Source organism: Anguilla rostrata, chromosome 2 (genome assembly GCF_018555375.3).
Source record: "Anguilla rostrata isolate EN2019 chromosome 2, ASM1855537v3, whole genome shotgun sequence".
Classification (NCBI taxonomy): domain Eukaryota; kingdom Metazoa; phylum Chordata; class Actinopteri; order Anguilliformes; family Anguillidae; genus Anguilla; species Anguilla rostrata.
Window position 1 is genome coordinate 30,887,212 of NC_057934.1, and position 21,116 is coordinate 30,908,327.

Sequence of the window (21,116 nt, forward strand, 5' to 3'; positions counted from 1 at the left end):
ATGCATTTTAAATGCATATAAATTTTCCATCCATTTAGATTTTGTCATTTTTATGTAAGCCAAACAATAGACTTAATGTGATGCGTATTTATAAATAAAACATGAATGAAATAAATAATAATCAAATTTGCAAAATCATTATAAATAAAGCCAGTGTGTTTTAAATACATTCGTTCTATGCAATTATTATGAATAAATTATGTGTTTTAAATACATAATTATAATATAATTGTTTCAGAATTAGCCATATACAAACCATTCTCATATTTAACTTAATGAATCTAGTTTGTCTGAGGTTATTTAAAATAAAGCCAAGTTGATGTGCTTTTTAATTCCAGTGAAGGCCTTGAATGTTACTTCATAATTTGGTCATTTTCTGGATAAGTACCTTTGACATCTCTATTCCAATGTTTTTTATTTTGCAATTTTGCAATCCTACTTCATCAAAAATAGTGATGGAGGGCCACTCATCACTATTTTTTAATCAAACTGAGGCAGTACCTAACATGCATGTCCTTTTAAACAACCACAGCCAGGATGTTTCCTATCTACATTCTGTAATTTAGATAATTTAATATAAATGAGCTGATTTGACGTTTAGAATACACTACAATAGCTTCAGTCTGCTATATTAACATGCGCAGAACACATCTATATTTGTGTTTGTTATCTGATTAGTTACCTAGCTAGCTAATCCTTTATCTTTTGGCAATTTGAGAAAAACCTACCCATGCACTGGCTAAATATTGCACAACCCTAACACTGGGTAATTAAAACCTGTCCAACTGGGTAATAGGACCATGTGTTTTTTCCTGCATTTGTGAACCTGACCTGGGGTGCACTCTAATTGCAGTAATTGGTGGAAGGCAGTTCAATGAACATGACCAATCATAAAATTAAGGACCATACGAATAGCTTTTTGGCCCAGGTGCTAATTTCTAAACCAGGTGGTAAATCGTATCTGAAATTGGCCAGCAATAAACACCTGATTCACCTAATCAAAGTCTAGGTCTTGGGACATCCATGTGGTAGCCAGTTAAGCCAACATTTTCTGAAGTACTGAAAACACATCTGCGCGTACGTCATGTTCTTAGCTAGTTAGACTTCCAATATTGTTAGGACTAGCTAATTTAATGTCTTTCCTTATTTGTGTCCTTCACTGGGAAATACAGCAAAATTGAAAGATATTAGCCTTTATGATCACAGCAACTATTGGTAGAACAGTATAAAATAAAACAATACCAGAATTCATTTGAAATATAACACAAATTGAGGCCCCAAACTGAATTCCGTGTTCTATAGTTTAAATAGTTTCTTGACCTTGCTGTACGTATTTTATTGCTATAATGGTGTAGCATGGCATGTGTTAATTAATTTGTCTGTGTTTGTCACATAAAGATGTAGTAGAGGATAACGGACGTTTCATCCGGGACTTTTGTTTGCATTAAACTACATAAAATACAGACGACAATATGTTAACAAATGTTGACCTTCGTGGTCCTGTTATGTAATTCATAACACAATGTCCATCAATTAGCCTAATTACATAATCTAGACTGAAAAAACATACTAGGCCTATATGTATTCGTTAAAATGTATTTCTGCGTCAGAGTAGGCCTCATATATACTTAGATATATATATCACTCATTGCGGAAGGAAGGCGTATTTTTTCAAATTCATCCCATCCTTTTAAATCCCAAGACAGCGATCCATCATGCATTGTAAGGAGTCTGGTGTTAAATTTAATCCGTTTATGATTTATCACGTCAATGCCGACTATAAGGGGATAATTTATTTGACAGAGCACTACAAAGTTGCTAGTCAGGAATATCATGCGTAAAAACTGTTATAACCTTCGTAGCAAATACTGCTCTGTGTTTTGGGTTGTTGTATTTAGAACACGTTATGTTAAAAAAAAATACTGCAATCCCCATATTTAACCTCGGTCTTCTGGCAAGCGTGAGCAACGCTGACAGCACGCCTGCGCAGTGCGTCTCCACTGGCTCGGTGCTGAAGTTGGGCGGATGGAGGAAAAAGCACCGCTGATGGAAAAGAAGCGGCGGCATGCCATTTTACTGTTATGAAACAAATGGAAACTCAAACACTTTTAAATTAACCACAGTTTCAGATTTTCTTCTAAAATAAAAAAGGGTAAGACAATATGCATTTCTGTGATTTGCATGCGATGATGTCCCACTTGCTCTCCGTCGTCAAGGAAGATATTTAAATACAGAATAAAGTCGTTTTGCTTCACGATTCTTGTCCTAAATCAGGTGCTTTCTTTGGATTTTGAATGGATGGTTCACGTAATATGTATGTGTCGTTTTCTAACGGATTTATTGTCATACCGGTGATAGTGATTTTGCCAGTTAGAAATCTCGATATATTGCTAACTGAGCTACTTATGATTATTCGAATTTCGTTGTTGAGACCGTTGAAAATTGAAGGGAGTGCGAAGTGCTAAAAGAAAAAAAGACATATTTGAAAGGCAACACTTCCTCCAATATAACCTACTGGTTGAAGAGCCGGCCCACTTGCTTGCTGCTAAGTTCTTTTCTAAACCACAATGTGCAATCAGACAGCCTCCTAATATTTTAAATTATGTGCACAACCGGTCAGAGGCGAAAAATCTACAACAGGCTACTCCAAAGATTCACCTTTCATTCACCATCCCTGTTTGCTTATATATCATTATTTTTTAATCAGTAGGACAGTACAAATTGCAAATGAGGATTTGTCTCCTCCTGACCATGTGTTGAAGACAGCAGTTCATGATAATATGTGCATTTAATAAAGATGGCTGTTTTTTTTTCCCGATTTTGAAGCATCAGGGCAGTTGTTACTTGTGTTGTCACATACAAACTCGTTGTCACTGAATTGTCACCTGTGTGGTTTTTTTTGTACGTTGAAATTTAAGTCAGCCTTGCAATAATTTCATGAGCCCTAAAATGATTTATTAAGAAAGTGCTCAAACCCTAGTCACGATATAGCATTTAATCTTTCACATTCTAATTACTGTATTTACACTACTGGACTGACTGTATTTGCATATTTGTTATTACAGAGATACGACTTTATTAGCTGTTAAGCTATATCCTCAACCATTTCCCCCAATATCTATTTATTCAGTTATCCTACTCTGTGTTAAAACAGTCATGCCACTTTTGTAGTGAACTGGATTGCATATAATGCATTCATGGAATTATTTTCTTTATTTTCAATTTCACTATTAGACTAACAACTATTTGCTGCTGTGTCCAGAATGATCTTAAAGTGTGATTTTAAAGCTGGTATTTTATGCATAATCCTATTGATTATGCCGTTTTTCCCCCAACTGTAAAATGCTAATAATGACTGTAATTAATGATGCCAGAAATGATCCCGGAAAGCTTAATCAAATATAAGCTGAAAAGCTGCATATGATATAATTAAATAAGCAGTGAAAACAACTGGGCCAGTGTCAAAATATGGGGAAGCGGCAAACTGAAATAAATCCTGATTTAATCATTTCAAAATTTAATTTTGATTGTAAGGTTTGCATGCAATTGAAGCAAATAATTTTTTTTTTAAACTCCATAAAGATTCTATTTAAAAAAAATCAATTCATATATATGAAGATTGAATGAGGCTGCCCTTTGGCAGTAGGCTAAAACAAAAACATTGGTTTAAATCACAGTCGCTTTACTGTAAGACACATTCACATGATGCCAAAACTATTGCTGGCATATGTCCACATTTTTCTGTGGCCAGTAATGACTGCTGATGATCAATGGTACAGTAGCTGGACGCTACCTGTCAGACCATTATAACATTCATAAATTTACACAAATTAAAATATACAATACAGAAGATTTGACTGCCCAAATCAAGCAATCATTGACTTTTGGAACCACGTCAGTTACATACATCCCCTGTACAGACCTACATTTTGGTTGGTGTTCAAAGGAGTGTTTAAATGAGTTCAGTTGTAAGTCCACTGTAGTAGCACTGTTCATCTGACCTCATATTTCTGTACTAATACAAGGAATGAGTACACCATCTTTTCAGAATTCTTTTCAAGGAAATGGGCCATCCTGGCATTACATATACTCATATACTATAGCAATGTCTATCTGCTGCCATAATCCACATCCAGGTTCATATATTGTATCAAAGCAAGTAATAATGATAATGCCTTGCATTTATATAATGCTTTTCTCACACTCAAGGCACTTTACAGTGATGAGAGGGAGCTCAATCACCACCAATGTGTAACCTCAGTGTTTTTTAGCCAATTAAACTGGAGGATGATTAGGTGGTAGGTTGAGAGCAAGGTTGGGAATTTAGCCAGGACGTTTGGTAACCCCTTACTCTTTGCGATAAATGTCATGCAGTTGTTAAAGACCACAGTGAAGACTGCGTCTACACTTTGGTTTAATGTCCCATCCCATAAACAGGAAATTACAATTCTGCTATGGCAATGTTATGGTCTGTGCATGTGAGTAAGAAAATCAGCTGCTATAGAGTATGGTGTAGGTGTCACAATTAACCATTTTTAACCTGTTACTTTATTGTTCACTCTTTCCATCTAATTAGGCATGAAACAATTGAGAAACTGCTAGCTAGTTAAGTAAGTCCTCAAATTTTGATCAATTCATATTTTCTATTCTGTACATAGTATAAAATACTGTATTATCTTCTAGAAGCCATGTTTTTATCCATCTATTCTTAATACCCCCTAGTGTTTTTGTTTTTCAGTTCCATATAATCTCTAGTCAACAACATGACTCATACAGTGATGTGAAAAAAGTACACCCTCTAAACAGTACAAAATAATAAATCAAATTTCATGTGACAAAGAACACATATCAAATTTTAATTTTGAGTTATTTTCAACCAAATCAAGCCAACATGCAGAAGTTTTCTGTGAGAAAATAAGTATACCACATGATTCAGTGGCTCGTAGAACACCCTTTCGCAGCAATAACCTGAAGTAATGCTTCTTATAATCTGTTACAGGCCTAAATGTTATCACCCAAAAGGGTGTAGTGTAACATAAAACGAAATATAATCTTTTTTACTAATGCAGTAGTATGTCTTCACTATTAGTGCTGTTTATACAACTAAGCATTTATCTTAGCCAGGAAAAATGACTAACAGTTTCATCAAACCCAGCAACAAAAAGCATGTCTCAGCGATGTAATTTGATATCTGATAAAAAAAACATGTTTTCAGCGTTCAAAAATGCCAAGTTACTCACACATACAAAGCACTGTATATTAGTCATTAATTCAAACTGGCAAAATCTGCCAGTTTGCCATTAAAAGTATTGATATCACAATTACTAGTTACAAGAAGCAATATTGGCTATCTTACCTCATACAACTTATACAAGCTGTTTGCAAAAGCAATGTGACCTAATGTTTCCGAAATTGTTTCAAGTAACTTGGCCCGGTGTGTACAAGCATACAGTACATTAATGAGGTAAACTCATTAACAGTTTAAATGTTTTATTTTTAGTTAGCCAGAAAGCCAAAGTAATGAGTTAAAGGTTTGCTTGAGTCCGAGGAGGGATTTTTAAACCAGGGTCTGTCTAAAAAGTTCAAAAGGCAAACACGCTACTCAGAGAGCTACAAGGAAAGTATATGTTGGGGCCACAAGGTTTTGTCCTTTAAACATGTGCACTTGTATATATGTCAATTTTGTGTAACGTTTTTATTGGCTAATGTACTTAAATGTCCAATAGGGAGACATATTTTGTGGGCCTGAAGCATTCGTGATGATGTAATCAGGCAATAAAAAGAAGAAGAAAGAAAAAAATGTAAAATTCGTCAAGTTTGGGGCTGTATTGTGTACGTGTAAAGTTGTTTGTGAATTCTGTCTGTTGAAATGGGAGTCAGAAGGTACAGAAATTAATGTTTTTAAGGGCTGTGGTCATTGTGGTTATTTCTGTAGGGAACCCTGAAAAGTGCCAAACTCTTTTCTGTGCTGTATAGGAATGGGGCATGCCACCCCACCGTGCGGTAACTTGGCAGTGGCTTGGCATTTATTAATCACAATACAAGATGGCAAAATAGCCCATTAGTGAATTTCAACATAGTCCAAAACTTAAGCATTTTCAGCGTAGATAAATCACAGCTAGCGATATTATAGGGCAGGCCCAGGGCACAATGGAGAATTAGCAAATATAAGCACTGGGCACAAAGGTGGACATTTAGTTAATTGTTGAATTTGTTTCAACATCTTAACTTACCAAAAAAACAGAACAGGAAGAAAACATTTTTCATGGCGATACTGGCTACATTCCTGCATTCCTGTCTCAAAAATGCCTTAATATCCAACTTTCATTAACATTGTGTCAGAATTGTAGAAAAGTTGTTAGATAGAATGCTTGCTATCAACATAAAACTTACTTTATCTAGTACTATTATACTGTACTTTTATCTGCTTGTTGTTTTACTTGTACTACCTGCTGTATATTTACTATCTGCACTTTCCCTACTGATTATGCTCACCTTCTCGTTCTTCTCACTGTTTTGGTGTGAACACTGCATGATGCACTATGGATAGTTATATAGCTGCATGAGAATGTGACAGCTCTATGGTTTAGCTATTTTTTTTTAAAGGATCTTGAGCAAAAAAAGCCAAAACCATCTTGGGTGCTTTATCTTTCAGATGTGATGCCAGGATCCCCTCCTGTATAATGGATGGCCTGCCCATTGACCATTAAGTTCTGCTGAAATTCAGGTGGAGACTACCACGCCCCTTTTCCTCATCTGTCATTGTTGCACCCAGTCAGGGATGATGGGAAATGTACCCAGTGGAGACACCTCTGGTCTGCTGCTTTGTCTCTGTCCTTTGCAAGTCCATTCCTTAGCACCATGATTTTCCTTCTTGACCCTTCCAGACATACCTGCTAATTTTTTGGTAAGTTGAAATATCTTGTCATGTTCCATATGTATTAATGATTCTGAATATATTAATTTAAGTCTGTAACTGATCAGAGTTAGTCAATGATCATTAAATAAATCTGAACAATGTATCCATATGGTTTGTAGAATGCAGAATATTGGGGTATTTAGACAGCTAAACACATCAAAATGCAAATGACAGAACCATACGTCTTGCATGTGTAGTGACGTTTAGTCAGGTTTGTTCAGAACAATGGAATTCAACAACCAATCAGAATTGTGTACATCTATAGAGCCCAACTTAGTGAAATAACAGACATGACAATGGTTTGGAAATAAAGGATATATATTTATTGGTTATGATAATGAATATGTGAATATGCTAATTGAAAAACATAATTTGCATAATAATGTGGAATAATATAATACGATTCTAATCAGAGGAAATGATAATTCTATGATGGCTAACCATAGAGGTTAACAGCACTACCATTCAACAAAGGTTGATTTGTTGTTATGGGTTAGTGACACGCTACTGTGTATTATGTGGTTAGTTCCTTTAATCAGTATCAAAAAATTACATTATAACAATGTAAAACAACAATGTCATGGAATTTTGCTATTCCAGACCAACACAGGCATAAAAAACAAAACACAACAAACAGCAGTAATCTAATCTAATACAATCAATATTACAAAGTTTCTCGTTGTCCTATGGTTTGATGTAAGTGTTAAAAATACTTAACGGCAATAAAAAAGGAGGCCTGTCCTTAATTCCGTTAGGTGATGCGTCAGATCATCAGCTGGTCCCAAGGTCCATGGGAAACTTGGACTTGGGAAACTTCTTCCTTGAAGTCAGGGTCACAACAATTCCAGTCAAGATGACTTGGGATGTGCACAAATTTTCCACTTGGGTCCAACCGCAAGGGAAATACGGAGGTAGATACTTGTACTCAGAACAGCTGTCGATGGGAAATAAACCAGCTTGATTTAGTTTGTGGAAGGCAGCAGGCCAACTCAGGCAGGTCTCCAGCAAGGTGCGAGTTGAGAGTTGCTGTAAAGTCTGGAAATGTCCTTAAGGAGATGCGTCTGGTTGGTAAGACAATGCCTTATCTCGGAGCGAAGTAGTCAAGTTTTTGATGAGTTTTTTTGCTCACAAAGTCACTGAAGTGATGGAATCCCACGTGTGATCACTAACGTGATTGGTGTATTATTTTGATGCAAAAACATTTGATTGGCTTGTGGTATTGGAGCGGTCAATAAAACCTGGACAGATAAACCATTGATTACTGCTTTAATGCTTAACCTCTTAAGGCACAAGCCAAATCTTGCCAATCCTTGCCCATTTAGGGGGTACCCTATTTAAAGCTTTATAACTCCAGATGTGAACACCACAAAGACTTGAAAAATGACTTAAAAGAAGCAAGACATTTGTACAATTTACAATACTAGCGCAGATTCGTTTATATTCATAATATTGGAAGAAATAAAGTGCCACAAATGCAATTGTTTTGACAAAAAAACAAAAATAAATTTGCACTTTTTAAGTTTGCAATGAAATACTGAGAGATTGCATATATACAGGAGGTTAAACCATACATGTGCTAGGTCAAAAACTTCTTGACCACAAGTTCATAAAATCTAAGGGTGGATATGTAGAACTACTATAGATGTATGAAGCAAAAACTAAGCAGTGTACCCAGTATCTCCAAATCTATCTCCATATCCACGTATTTCACTGCAAATCAAATGTTTTGACTCAAGAAAATCACTGTTGCATAATTTTCAAATGGGAATTACAAGCTTTCAGTCAGTACAGTGGTCTAAAATAGCTAGGTGTCCAGAAACATATCCAAAATCTCTCCAAAATTGAATAAAATGCTTTTTGTCCATTATAAAGCATATAAATGAGCCCCTTATGAGGGTTTAAGATGAAACATTGCTATCAGATTAAAAAAATAATGCAAAAATATTGTCACACGATGCGGTACAGTACCTAAATGTGTAATAATTAACTCATGTGTATTTCTATACTCTGTACTCTCGTATGTTTTCTTGTATGGGGATGAGACAACATGAAAACAATTTTCACCCATCCACCACGTTTTGGCAATGTTCCAGCGCTGACGTCATCACTGTTGCATGCTTCACAAAAACTATTACACTTCCCTCTAACGCTTACATTACAGTGTGAAATATTTACATTATATAACACCACTAACCTATTTAAAGATACTCAATTTCAAAAATAACGTATATAACCGAAATATTTTGAGCGGTAATACTTACATAGCAATGATGAAATCTCCTCTATGTTCAGTAGATGGAGACAGAGACAGTATCAATGATATTGTTCTATTCGCTTCTGTTTTGCTCCAGAAAACGATGTCAGCTAGGTCTATCAGCAAACATATGACGTAGCTATGTTCAGAAGTCCTCAATAATAATAATATTTTCCAAGAAATTACGAAATATCCTTGAACATGTTTCGTTAGGTGCATCGTATTTGTCTGCTAACAGAGTGAATGCGTAAGTGAATGTGATGCTAAGAATATTTTCTGTTACGCTGACCTATAAAACGCTATTCCAAAAGCAGAATTAGACATGTTATACATCGTTAGAAAGCTTATACTCTCGCCTACTGAATAAATTAATTGTCAATCAAGTCAGACTGTACTAAAAAGGGCGACGACGCCGTAAACAACATGTGTGGTGTTACGCACAGCTATTTTGGAAGACACCCAGGCGTCACAGATGCGCTTATATTTCCGAAACGGATTGTCCAAGACAATATATGACCACGCAGTCTCAAAAGGGACATCTCTACACGTAAAGCCAACAGTAAGGTTTTATATTTATTCAATATTTAGTCCCAGATATTGACTGTAGAATGACATGGTATCATTTAAAAAAACTTTTTCTTGTTTATTTCGTTATTCAGTGAGCAGCGTTTTCACTGCTGTATAGGCATATCTTAGGGCTATTGTCGAGTTTATCTTGTTGCTATGACGGAATACGATTTTTTAGTGGTGAAAGAATATTTCTATGAATGCCAAGATAGACAATATTGTCCATTATGTCAAGGGTGGGGGGTGTTAAATGAACGACCGAAGCGACAATGGTGGGGCTGCGAAACTCCGTTTCCGGCATAGTTGTCATGTATCGTCTACTAATGAAACTGAAACAACCCGTTTCTGTTTTCATCTCACACGTTGGTTGCAGTAGCACCGAATGTTTGACTTTAGTAATCTAGGCACGCGGGCGTGCCCACCACTAGGGGCTGTGCGCTAGTTCTCCCACGTCACTCCTCTGCTGCGATCACTTCACTGGCTACCGGTCGCTGCCAGGATCCGATTCAAAGCCCTGACCCTTGCCTACACTGCCGCCAACAGGACAGCCCCCATCTACTTGCAGGACATGACTCAATTCTATGTGCCTGCTCGACCACTCCGCTCTGCAGCAGCAGGGCGTCTTGTAACCCCTCCCACCCGCCCAAAGGGATCACAGAGCTTCTCCACCCTAGCTCCCCAGTGGTGGAACGAACTCCCCGTCCCTCTCCGAACCTCCCCCTCACTATCCATCTTCCGCCGTGGCCTGAAGACTCATCTCTTCAGACTATACCTAGAATAACCACCACCATGCTGTGTATATATATATATATATATACATATTAAAAAAAAATTAAAAAAAAACCCTTTTTTCCTTGTCACTTGTTACATGTTGCCCCATCCCTGCACTTCTTGGTAAATTGTATTTGTCCTAATACTCTAGCTTAATCTTCTGCCTAGTTTGGCTTTGCAGATGTTCGACCAGGATAGTGTTCATTGTTCTCAGCTAGAAATAGCTGTACAAAATAAGTAATTGTACCTTACTGAACCCGTGTTCAGCAGTTGTCTACGATCATGAAAATGCACTTCTTGTACGTCGCTTTGGATAAAAGCGTCTGCCAAATGAATGTAATGTAAAGAGGTTAAGCAAGAATGTTAAATCAGACTCCCCATTTCCTCATAAATTGGGTGTTCCTGCCCCAAGCTGCAGCTTTAATTGATCAAGCGGTGAGTTTATTGCAGGGTCACAAGAGGAAGGGAACAGGCACTTAATTATGTCTTGGTTGACCAGAAAAAGTTAATGGAGAATGTGACTCAGCAGAGGGTCAGTCCTGTGGTCAAGGAGCCAGAGGCCCCAAACATTCCTGTATATAGTAATATTTTTACACATGCATGGGGTTCTGATGCACTGTGCTATTATATATATATATATATATATATATATATATATATACACATACAGTATATAACAATATTTAACTCAATGTGTATATCAGGGCTCAATATTATCGGGTAAGCACTAGATATTATATAAAAATGGAAATACAGCAGCTAAATGGAAGAAGTTGTCCTATTTTATGACTCACAACATTAATAAACATAATGCTGTTCATTTCTGTCATCTTGTCAGCCTAAAGGTACAATAGCAGAGCTGTTTGTCTTCCACCTATTACATCACACATTACAGTAATTTTCTGGTGTGACTTTAGCTGTTTCTGTCAGGAGTGATCAATTTGTTAAATTTGTAGCCATGCTAACAACAATTTCAGCTTCATTTAATGAAAAACCTCTAGACTAGAAATATCTTTGGGAATGTCATTATGTGGGGCTTACCCTTCAAATTTTTCCCAACTTGCCTGATTGGGCAAGTAGACTGAAGGTTTCTACAGTCCCACATCGATTGTTTGTTTTAAAAGCATCTAGAAATAAATAAATACATAGCCATGTGTACAGTAGCACTGTGTATGCCTATAAATTCAAAAAAATTAACCTTAAACACATTATTACCGCTTGCATTTCCTCGTTTGTGTGTGTGTGTGTCTTCTCATGGATTATTACCGCATGCATTTCCTTGTTTGTGTGTGTGTGTCTTCTCTGTGGCTTGTCACCTTGTCGTAGTGGAGAAGCTTGAGTGGTCCTGAGATCCAGAGAGCGATGCCGTCTGGAGCTATGCTCCTGGTAGGGTCACCCATGGCAGTAAGGTCGAGGTGGGAGGTCCCTGACAAAGAGCAATCCAACCAAGACCTCAACGGTGGAACAGGTGGAGGATGATGGCTTACTTTAGGGGAGCATCACAAAGGCTGGGAAGGCGGATGAAGGCTGCAGCAGAAAAGGGCCCCCAGTCATCTTGGACTCCATACCACTGGATCCTGACCCAGATCTGTCAAGGACCGTGTGGTGGCTGTCCGTGCACCAGTCTCCCCACATTAAACAAAGTCACGCACAGGCGTCCTCCATAAAGGGAATCCACCCTAACATCCCGGATTAGGTCCTATGGCAACCAGCAAGTGGCGACGGGGGCAGGATTGTGAGATCTGGAAGCCCCTAGTCATGAGCCGGCACATTAGGCGGTGGGTGCTAGATTCAGTCGCTAGGCTCTTGGAACGAGGCAGAAAGAGCCCTTTGGCAGCTGCACCCACAACTGAGCAGCCCTCTTTAGGATCCACTCTGCTTACCCCACCTGGGGAAGGGGCTAGTAAAGGTGCCCTAAAAATAGCCTGTCTCAAAACTCCCGACTGGATTATCGCTTCCAGAGGGACCACCACATGCGGTCGAAAACACAGAATTATGAACTTTGGAGCCTGGCATGTGCGCACACTGATGGATAGTGCAACCAGTAACAAACCGGAGAGGAGAACCGCAATCATTGCTAGAGAACTGAGAAGATGCCGGATTGACCTAGCTGCCCTTTCTGTAACCCGACCAGCAGACAAAGGACAACTGAAGGAGGAGAAGGGTGGCTACACTTTCTTCTGGAAAGGAAAAACTGCTGATGAGCCCAGGATCCATGGTGTTGGATTTGCCATCAGGAACCAGCTCATCAGTCACCTCTCTGAACTTCCTGTGGGGATCAGTGAACCAGAGATCAGGGGACCAGAGATCGTCTGGTGCTTGCTAACAACCAGATGGCAACAGTTCTGAGTGCCTATGCCCCTACTTTAGACTCTGAAGAGGAAATAAGAGACCTTCTATGCCTGCTTAATTGCGACATTGCCAAGAATCCCCAGGGAGGATAAGATTATTCTCCTAGGAGACTTCAACGCCCGGGTTGGCCGGGACCAACACCTCTGGAAGGGCACTATAGGAAAGGAAGGCATCAGGAACATCAACACCAATGGAGTTCTGCTTCTCAGCAAATGTGCTCAGTACAACCTCATCATCACTAACACACTTTTTCGCCAGAAAAACAAACTTAAGGAATCTTGGAGACACCCCCGCTCCAAACACTGACATCTCATTGACTATGTCATTGTACGAGCCAGGGACCGCCGTGACGTGAACATCACAAGGGCCATGATCGATGCAGATGACTGCTGGACAGATCATCGCCTCATTCACTCTACGATGTCCATCAAACTCAAGAGGAAGAGGAGAGTTCAAAAGAAGCAGATTCGGCCAAGACTGAACCTTGAAAGTCTGGATGAAACTGCCATCCAGCAGGCCTCTCTTGCGGAAAGCCTCCAACATGAATACCCTGATGACATCAGAGCGCACTGGAGCCTGCTCAAATCCACCACCCTTGATACCTGTGAAACCACCCTTGGGTACATTTCCAGAAAACACCAGGACTGGTTTGATGAGAACGACACAGAGATAGAACAGCTCATCTCCAAGAAAAGGAAAGCCTTTCGGGCCTGGCAAAATGATGTAACCTGCAAGGCCAAAAGAGTGGCTTACTCCAGAGCCAAGGTGGACATCCAGTGCCAGGTAAGGGAACTTAAGAACTCTTGGTGGACAGAAAAGGCTCTGGAAATCCAGACATTGGCGGACTCGGGTAACACCAGAAGCTTTTTCAGCGCTACTAAGGCCGTCTATGGTCCAAGCTACCGCGGCTTAAACTCCCTGCGCTCAAAGGACAGGCAGGAGCTGCTGAAGGACAACGAGTCCATTAACGCCCGATGGAAGGAGCACTGCCAGGAACTCCTCAACTGTGACAGCATAACTGAACCAGACATTACCGGCAGCCACATCGCCCAGAGTCACATCTGAGAAGACATGGGGGAACCTCCTACCATGACAGAGGTGCAAGTTGTTATCAGGAGCCTTAAGAACAACAAGGCCGCCGGTCCAGATGGGATCCCAGCTGAGATCTTGAAGGAAGGTGGACCAGAGCTCCTGTACCACATCCACACCTTACTCCTCAAGGTCTGGGAAAAAGAAGAACTTCCCTCAGAGCTCAGAGATGTTCTGATAGTGACCATATTCAAGAAAGGGGACAAGGCTGAATGTGGAAACTACAGGGGCATATCGCTCCTGTCAACAACAGGCAAAATCCTTGCTCATGTCCTCGCAAACTGACTGCTACCACTGTCTGAGGAAGAACTCCCAGAATCACAGTGTGGCTTCCGCCCATCCAGAGGTACAGCAGACATGATATTCACAGCACGCCAACTCCAGGAAAAATGCCATGAACAAAGGCAGCCTTTATACATGGCCTTCATAGACCTGACAAAAGTGTTTGACACGTAGACCGCCAGGCTCTGTGGAGCATACTATCAAGGCACGGCTGCCATGATAAGTACATCAGAATATTGAGGCTTCTACATGATGGCATGTCAGTCACAGTGCTCAGCAACAGCGGCTCTGAGTCCGAGCCCTTCACTGTGGAAGTGCGGGTCAAACAGGGATGCATCATCGCACCCACGCTGTTTGCCATCTTTTCTGTCCGCCATACTCTGCCTCATTGGCGAAGAGCTGCCACAGGGTATCCCAATCCTGTATAGAACTGATGGCAGGCTCTTCAACCTTAATAGCTTCAAGGCTAAGAGCAAAACAAGCAGCGCCACCATCATGGAGCTTCAGTACGCGGACGACAACGCCACTGCAGCACACTCTGCAGAAGACCTCCAGGGCATCCTGAATGCCTTTGCCAAGGTATACAGAGCCCTGGGCCTAGCCTTAAACATCAAGAAGACCCAGGTCCTACATCAACCTCCACCCAACCAGCCATCTACCCAGCCCACCATGAAGGTGGACAACACCACTCTTGAAAATGTTGGCCACTTCCCCTACCTTGGCAGCCTTCTTTCTTCAAAAGCTGACATCGACTCTGAGGTCAACCATCGCCTGAGTTGTGCCAGTGGAGCTTACACCAGACTCAGGAAAACAGTCTTTGAAGACTGAGACCTAAAGGCTCAAACAAAACTCCGGGTTTACAGAGCCGTTGTCCTCCCCACCCTGCTGTATGGAGCCGAGTCATGGACCGCCTACAGCAGGCACCTGAGAGCCCTGGAACAACACCACCAAAGATCCTTACGAAAGATTCTGAGGATCAGCTGGGAGGACAGATGCACCAACATCAGCGTACTGGAGGAGGCCAACATGACCAGCATCACCACCACAATAATGCAGCACCAACTCCGATGGACAGGCTATGTCATCCGCATGTCCAACACACGTCTCCCCAAACAGATCCTGTACTCCCAGCTGAAGGAAGGTCAGCGAGTCCCCGGCGGGCAATGGAAATGTTTCAAGGACAATATCAAGACCAGTCAGAAGAAATTCCATATCACAACGAGCAACTGGGAGCACGTTGCACTGGACAGGCGCTCCTGGAAGAAATCCATGCAGGAAGGAGCTGCATGCCATGAAATGGAACTCTGCCGTGCTGCAGAGACAAAGCGACAGCACTGCAAGGAGAGAGAGAGAAAGGCTAAACCACAACTTTTCCCTGCCCACACTGCACCAAAGTATGTGGATCGCGGATCGGCCTCCACAGCCATCTGAAGACCCACAAGTAGACGACCCAATGGAGAGGTCATACTCGCCTCGAGTGACTGCTGATGATGATGGGTGTTGTGTGTGTCTGTGTTACTCAGAAATGTGATTGAATGATTTTGAGAGGTTTACATCCTCTTTGCCCTCTGCCCTGTGTGTCATCAAACTTCTGAATAGCAGGCCCCTCTAAGTACATATACATTCATTAAGTAAGAATGTCAGTAGACTAGCTACTTCGCCAATCTGTTTTGATTCTTTTCATTGAACTGAAAGCTTGTTCTTTGGCTGCAGTGGACATATGAAGGACCGACACAGCCTCAATGACCATCAGTTCTTGTACTGCTCTCTGCGATCAGGATCCACCAAGAATCAGTTGATGCCTTTCTTTGCTGCAACTGTGGTAGGAATTTAATCAGCACTTTTTCAGATGGCTATTCCATAATTCTGGCTCTCTCTTCCTACCACCAACTTCTAAGACAGTACAATGATCAGTCACACACTTAACCCCTTTGCTCAAGAACCCTAGTGGCCAGCATCCTGAGATTGCTCAACTCAGACATTCGATGATCTTGCAACCAAACTGTGAATGGAAACCACAAACTGTGTTCAAGCTCTATTAATAGAAGATACATGACAACTACACCAACTACATAGTTTCTAAGTGCCACTATTATCATGTCCATTTAACAAGCATACTAAACTGTATAAGAACTAGAAGGGAAAGATGGTCATGTGGTTCAATTCAAATCTGTTCAGTTCGATACTTCTGCTGAGGCATCACTGCAAGATGGTGCCACGGCCTGGAAATAGGATTATATGATGAAGCTGCCATGTATTTCCTATGAGAGTTGTAGCAATTCAACGAACTTGCTCCTGTGCGAATTAGACTCCATAACCTCACATTGAGGTAGTCAATAGAAGCAGGCAATAACATTATACATTTTTCCTGGAGCGGAAACTTTTTTTGGCTGAACAGAACAGAGAAATGACTAAATATCATTATTCCGATTGCGTTGACTATTCCGATTAGCTAGCTTTGTTAGTCAATGCAATGTTGTATTGTTAAATTAGCGGTTTATTATAAATAAATGCTAGCTGCAAATTCCTCGGCAGCCATTACACTGTGCAAAAGAGACAAGCTGATCACGTTCACGTGTCATGTCACGTTGGCCAATCTATGGAATTTACTATGGGCCGTGATAAAAGCGCTGTTTTAAGAAGGAAGTTTCCCTTCTAGTTCTTATGTAGTTCATTGATCGCCTCCCTGCAGACTCATCTGCAACTATACCCCCAAGCATTACAAACTGGACATTACATTACATTTATTTGGCAGACACTTTTATCCAAAGCGACGTACATGTGCATACCTAAGGCTATTGGAACAACTATAAAACACAGGTCCATTTTTTACAGTTATTCATAGCCATGAACACATTACGCTAATATCACTCACGTCATTACTGGTAAGTTTTAAATGATCTAGTTAACCAGCTAGCTAACTATATAAATAAATAAGACTTAACAGCTGCAGCCATGTGTATGTTCTTTAAACAACATCCCTGTAAGTTAGCTAACTATTGTTGGGAATCTTCTCCCATGTGGAACCAAGTTGAGAAGGGTGAAGTAACACACTGAGGACCACTTTCTAATGAAAAGATTTGAATACGATGCACAAAGGGAGACTCGCCACAGTGCCACAACAAGCGTTCCGTATGAATCTCAACGAGACAGTCACTAGTGAGGGTTTAAGTATACTGTTGAGAGGTGTGGTTGTTGCCATGCGTAAACGTTCCCAGGAAGGAATACACATTCCAACAGACTTCCCGGGGTCACCCAAACAGCCTGCTGCCGGTGACACCCCTTTGATCTGTGGCTATTGTATATCCTTACAAACAGTGATTGCCATTTGCCTCTAACAATGGGAAGCAGTTACAGAGTGTGAGGTTGGGAAGTCACAGAGTGTGAGTGTGTGTGAGTGTGGAAATGTGTGTTCAAATGAGGTTAAGACACAGGGAGGAACTGAATTGTATCATTCCCCCATTTTGTATTGGTGGTGGGGTAGCATCCCAACCACCACTAATTAAACTTTGATCCTTACACCATTTGCTAGGGAATTGGTCAGATTACAGTCAGTTAGATCATAATGCACTTTGTTACTTAAATTACACAATTTACAATACATAGAACAACTAAAACAAAGGTAATAATGCTGAGTCCCCAGTTACCCTGGGATATTACCACGCAAAGCCACCCCGAAGGGACACTAATTACTACCTTTTAGTCATTGAGTCACAGTTATTGCCTTTTAGCTGCAGTGTGATATTAGGGTTCAACACCCAGCTATCAAGTGCTGGAACAGAGGTGTTAGTGGTGACATCAGGAGTGACTAGAATAGAGCTGATAGTGGTAGGAGTGTCAGTTGGATTAGTGCAGTAGGAGGTGTTAGGCATTGCACAAAGCTTTTTGGCCACAGTACAAATGTCCAAACCCGACCCACACCAAGTGGTAGCATTGGTTCTCACTGCTATTGCTCCCGGCGATTCCGGCAATCACACATGACCATTGCATGGGAAAGTGAGCGGATGTATAGGCTGTGCCTTCAGTATAGGTTTCTGCCCTCCTCGAATTGGCACCCCATCCCAAATGGTCTCACCCTCGTGCAGACACCGACTACTGACAGGGACCCCTCCCCGGCCGTCACCCAGGGAGCCGGCACTGCTGACCACCCTCAACCTGGTACATGTGACGCGAGCAGGTCACCTCGTCAAAGCTGCCACCTCCATGCGGAATGCCATGCCAGTTCTATACTATTTTCAAGCAAATGCTGGAGAAAAACAGTGATTACCTCCCTAGTATCATGCATCGCAAAAGTAAGAATGAGAGTAGTTTGGTTAGAAAGTAGTCCTCCTTTTGTCACCAATATTGTGCCTGTTGCTAACAAGTATCAGCCCAATCTCAATTATTGATTTTATAACCAAAAAATGGCATTCGCTGTGGACCCAGTGGCTCCCTCCCATCAATGAATGTAATATCCCTGTTTCCTAATTGTAACTAATATATATATATAATTTTGTTACAAAAATAGCCTAACCTGAGCAGTTTTACACATGATTAACGATTATGGGAGAGTGTATGATTGATACAGCTACTAGGGCAGGCAGAGGTTCTCTTTCAGATAACAATAAAAATTTTGGTCCACTATTCAATTTAGGGCATGTGCCAGGCTTCTCTGGAGGGCATATCCGTATATGGCCTTCCGAGTGGGACAACCAGTCCTGCAGCAGTTTTATCCTAAATAATGTGAAACTTTTCCAATACTTTAATTGCCTCCTCTCACCCTATTCCTGTATCAACCCACACTCTCAGACTGTATACAACATTATAATACAATGACAAAAATGTTCAACATTACAACATAATGACAAAAATAATAGCTGTGAGGCCATTCCAGGTCCAACTGCAGCCTGCAGGGTTGGTGCACATCCCTGTACTGTGGAAATGGGTGTCTAAATGGAGACACGCAGAGAGAGATAGCCCCCAGGGGCTAGAAGTATAGATGGGGATTATTGTGCCCCATGTTGGGTCTCACCCTTGTATTTTCTTTATTATTTTATGCGGAACCATACCGGAGTTGGTAGCAGCTGATGGAATCGTGAGCATGTGTGGTCCAGACCAAATTTGGATAAAATGTCTCCTGATATGTTTTCAGCAGGATCTGGTCTAGATTCAACTGGCCATGTTTCCTCTTTGTCCTCAGCCAGGTCAGGTCCAGTTTTGCAATCCTGTGAAAACACACTTAGGACAAAAGTCTGCAATATTCAACAAAATGGTCAGCCATACATGCTATTCACTGTTACCCATACACAAATCACCGAGTCCTCATGGTTCGACCTGTAAGAATTTCAAAGGTGAAAGTAAATGTTAATTACTCGGTCCTGCTTTCACGGAGAGGAGCACCGCTGGTGGCTGCGTCACCCAGTCTGATCCTAAAATGAAGAACAATTTCTTAGTTTCTTTCACCACTCCCCCATTTTGTACTGGGGGCTCCTGCGCTAGTCAGGAGTCTCCTATTCACTCACAAGCTCAAATGTCAGAAGTCATTTTAAAGTCCTTATGCTTACATCCTCAATTCTCCATATACAAGTACTTTCAAACATGTTTCTCCCCCTTCCCTACTTGCAATTTCCCTGTAAATCTCACTGGCTTTCCAGTGCCTAGCTTCCTCCCGTGTTTGAGCAAGATCCTCAGCGTCTCCCACAGTACTGCAGTAAAGGCAGTATACTACCTTGCATCAAAACCCTTCTCTTCTGTTCAATACTTCCGTCTTTTACTTCCATCTTTCGCACATATTCAAACCCTTGAATGTGACATACTATTTCCTCCATCTCTGGCGTCTCACACAGCCTCAGTTGCCCTCGGTAACCCCACAGATCACCCCACAGGTACATTTGCGGTATTAATAATTAATTGGAAACCTGCAGTGTATATTTTATTATGCCATTTGATTAAACGTGCAGCGCATGCCAATAGGTCACTGCAGTCTCTCAGAGCATAGCCAATTTCTCCAGCTTTGTTTCTGCCACATCACTATTGTGCTTTCGTAGCACAACACAACACACATAGCTGCTTCTTTCTTTTTTTCCCTGCAATTCTTGCAGCTGCTCCACCACTTACTCATAGCCTGAGCTAAGGTTAAATCAGTTTGTGCTTACAAAGGGAAAGGCGGATTAGCCTTAATTACACCACTATATCTAGGTACAATCGCTTCCATAGCAGCTTTTCTAATCTCTTTGCTTAACATCTGTAGATTATCCATTATGAACAACATGCAGCTATTACAAAGGTATAAAATACTCGTCTGTAGCTACGTCTAGCACTCTATCATATTAAAGGGAAAAAATAGGAGACATTCCTATGTGTGTTACTATTTTATCATTAATTCTTTTTAACCTTACTCCATTCTTTCAGGCTTATATAGTGTCCACAGTCCTTAGGCTATTAGACCGTAACCTCAATCAGTTTATGATACTATTTACGATAATTCTCTTATGTTCTGTATATGATATATCATGCACACAGTATATAACAACTAAATCACATAGGCCTAACACAACAATACGTTATTCTGCAGACATTCAAGCACTTCACCGCACGCACATAAAGTTTGCAGACACAAGACACAAATTGAGCTCAGAACAAGCAAACAGAGCACTTTTTCTCACGAATTCACTCGCATTGGCGAACAATCAAGGTTCTCTTCTTGCACACATTTTGGCACACAGCCCAGTTTTTCACAACTCACAGACTAGTTACTAAAACAATCTTCCTTTTCACAAAACATGCCCGAAACGTACGTTCAACAACTATGTGGCGCAAAACATGAAGCCTAATGTTATCTTCTTTGTGGAGTTTGAAAGCAGAGGGAAGATAGCCAAGATTCTTGCTTACTCATTTTACCAA

The 21,116-nt window shown here is 40.8% G+C and overlaps 2 protein-coding genes across 3 annotated transcripts in view; one reads left to right on the forward strand and one right to left on the reverse strand.

Annotated features, from left to right (window-relative positions):
* The window catches only part of ifngr1 (interferon gamma receptor 1), a 167,789-nt gene that overhangs the window by 62,993 nt on the left and 83,680 nt on the right, over positions 1 to 21,116 (reverse strand). The window lies entirely within an intron of this gene.
* The window catches only part of LOC135247750 (regulator of G-protein signaling 17-like), a 48,727-nt gene continuing 29,531 nt past the window's right edge, over positions 1,921 to 21,116 (forward strand). Inside the window, exons 1-2 of the mRNA XM_064321547.1 lie at positions 1,921 to 2,152; positions 6,656 to 6,907. The gene's annotated coding sequence lies outside the window, so the exon portion shown is untranslated. The remainder of the gene's footprint in view (positions 2,153 to 6,655; positions 6,908 to 21,116) is intronic.